Raw genomic sequence first — 3,494 nt, 5'->3', positions numbered from 1 at the left:
TCGCTGAACCCAGACTCTTGTATCTCCCCATACATAGAAACGCGCTAAATTCATGCACTTGAAATGCCTGGTTTTCTTTAATTAACTGTGACCTTTTAATGTTCCGACCACCTGGTCTTTGTTGCAAAAACCCCTAGATACCCTGGCCCCTCTCTGACCTCTTGGAAGCAGTGCCTCAGAGCCTTCTGAGAGGCTGCCTCCCGGACTTAAGTCCTCAGCAAGTCCACCAAATAAAATGTAATTCTCAACTTTTAGCTTGTGCATTTTTTTCAGTCCACACAATGCTTACCCACTCCCCGCGTCGCCCTCAGGGTCCTGCTACAGGAGGCGAGAGCCCAGTCCCCGAGGATGAGTCCTTCTCTCGCTGACCTCTCAGGACTCGGCCCTGTCTGTGAGTCTGTCTGGCAGCCCTCACTTGTTGGGGGCCTCGTGATGTGGACCACAGTCCTGGGCCTGCCCCGCCCCCAGCTGTCACCTGCCACTGGAAACTTCCAGTTGGCCATCCCTACACAGTTGGCTCTGGAGACCATGCTTTTTCCTGGTTCTGTTCATCCTGGCCAAACACCTTCCACTCTGTTCTGAATTACACCCCAGTTACCCTAAAGAGAAAAGGGGAGGCCCGCACGTTGGTGACAGACCTGAGGACGTCATTTCTGTGAAGGGAGGGACTCTCCTTTATCTCAGTTTTGTATCTTTATCTCCTGCTCTGGGACTGCCCTCTGCTCTGATCTTCACAACATCTGAATTTCCTCCTCCTCACACAGGAAATAAGACCCCCCCATAGCATATAAGACCCCACCCCCCCATAGCATATCTCCTTAAAATATCACTTGCACATCAACATCTAATGAATTTCCGGAATCTGCAACACAGGCTATGTTGCCAGTGAAATCTCCCCGTGCCCCCTGTTCCTTAGCAACCTTAGATAACCTGTCGTGGTACCCTGGGTCCTTTCTCATGGAGTGTATTTGATTCTTGTGATCTCATGATTAACAGGACTAGACATGGATCATCTCTCCCGGTGACCTCACCTCCAGACCACTTCCAGTGACTGGGGTGGTGTCTGTCTCCTGTCGACCACCCCTTAGGTCTCTGTATCTGCAAACCCAAGCTCAGAGATGATTAACGTGTGGTAGTGCAGTCGGGGGAAGAGAAAGGGACGGTGGGAGACAGTCTCCGAGAGAACCACACACATAATACCTTTCCTTCCAAAGCCTTGGAGAGGTGAGGCTGGTACCGTTTACTAAAAAAAAAAGTAAAGAAAAGAAAATTCCAGCTCTAATTAGGCAGATCTGGGGAGGAAATAATGTAGAGATTTAAGGAACACTCTTGAGAAATGACGGGGAAGGCACCAAATCATGAAGACACTTTACTCATGTCTACAGACTGGGAACAACCACCCTGAAAATATAGTCTGTCTTTGCACAGAGGAGGGAGGGCCCTTGCTAGACCGACCTTCTGCTCCAGGAAACACTGTTGTGTCTCTCTGCGATCACGTGATGGACCCCATAGGCGAGGGGAAGTAAGAGATGAAATCTATCTTAACGCAGCAAGATGTAACCGCGGCCTCCACCTGGGTGCTGACGGCTGGTGTATGGTTCAGCCTCTCTTGGACCGCCAGGATCTCGTTGTCCTGGGGACCCCACCGGAGGGCTCTTTGATCTCCCCCAGGGGAAGTCCCATAAGGACATTTGGCCACTCCTGTCTGGGCTTGTGCAGAGGATGCCTCTTTGCACCAGGAGGCCAGGTTCCCTTCAACTACCTTCCACAAGCCCTGCAGTACTGCCCTTAAAGCTCTCGCCCTGTTCTCGTGAGGGGACCCCACCCTCGCCCTCCCCAGGCTTTATGTCACCCTTTCTCATCTTCCTTCAAAGCACTGCCATAAATTGTAGCACTCCTGTGCTTTGCTTGTGCGTAGTGAAGACTTTACTTGACCCAAAGACAGGCCTGTCTTTGCCCTCTACTCCTGAGAGGTGACCTCTTGGCCCCTGCAGTGTCCTGCTTCATAGGCGTGTCTTTGTTTGCTTGGGGACTTTGGGACATGCCATATCAGTTCCAAACTCCAGGAGAAGATGGAGACTACAAATATTAGTATCCTGAACCTCTGGAAGGGGCTGGAGACTAAAGGACAGCCACGTGGTTGAGTACCAATAAATACTGGATGCTGAGGCTCAGGTGAGTTTCCCTAGTGGACAATATTCTGTGCATATTGTCACACATTGATGCGTGCATGCATGGATGGGTGGCTGGCTGGCTGGCTGGATGATGGATGGGTGGCTGGCTGGCTGGCTGGCTGGATGATGGATGGGTGGATGGATGATGGATGGATGGATGGATGATGGATGGGTGGCTGGCTGGCTGGATGGATGATGGATGGATGGATGGATGATGGATGGGTGGCTGGCTGGATGGATGGATGGATGATGGATGGATAATGGATGGATGGGTGGATGATGGATGGATGGATGGATGGGTGGATGGATGATGGATGGGTGGCTGGCTGGATGGATGGCTGGATGATGGATGGATGATGGATGGATGGATGGATGGATGGATGATGGATGGATGGATGGATGGATGGATGGAGTTTCCCTAGTGGACAATATTCTGTGCATATTGTCACACATTGATGCGTGCATGCATGGATGGGTGGCTGGCTGGCTGGCTGGATGATGGATGGGTGGCTGGCTGGCTGGCTGGCTGGATGATGGATGGATGGCTGGATGATGGATGGATGGATGATGGATGGATGGATGGATGATGGATGGATGATGGATGGATGGATGGATGATGAAATGGCTGGATGAATTGGGGGATGGATGGTTGGACTGTGCCCCGTATCTTCTCCTGTACCGGGGATGCACCTCCAACATCATGGTTTTTCCTGCTCTAGACTCACCCTGGCTCCTGAGGTTACAGGACAGCTCCCTTAAGGCTGCGGGCACCTCCTGGACCCACCTGCCTCCTGCACCTTCTTCTGCTGGTTTCCCCTCAGTGCATGTCATTGACCTCACCCGGTGGCCGGAGCCTGGGACCTCAGAGTCATCCTTATCCCACCACGCCTGATCCTTGTAACCCAACCAGACACCCTTGATCAATCCCTGAGTCCTTTATCCCAGCCTAAGCCCCTTTCTCCATCTTCGACAGTGATGCAGTCACCCACCCCAAACTACTGATCCCACAGTCTGACATCACCACTGAGTACCACCGTATCATCGCAACAGTGGGGGTGTGTAACACGTCTGCAGCATGTAACACTCAGAGAGTGAGTGGGTGAGTATATCTGTGCCTGAGTCAGCACAGAGGTTGCTGTAACGGCTTACTCAGCATCCTGTATGTGTGCATTAGGGCTGTTTCCAATTTCAGGTCTCCTAGTGCAGCCAGAAGCATTAATTGCACATATGCCTTTTATACCTACAGGGACTACATATATATATATATATATATATATATATATATATATATATATATATACACACACACACACACATATA

The sequence above is a fragment of the Lipotes vexillifer genome, unplaced genomic scaffold (genome assembly GCF_000442215.2).
Source record: "Lipotes vexillifer unplaced genomic scaffold, Lipotes_vexillifer_v1.1 scaffold512, whole genome shotgun sequence".
NCBI classification, from domain to species: domain Eukaryota; kingdom Metazoa; phylum Chordata; class Mammalia; order Artiodactyla; family Lipotidae; genus Lipotes; species Lipotes vexillifer.
The sequence above is the reverse complement of the archived record's forward strand: the minus strand, read 5'-3'. Positions refer to the sequence as shown.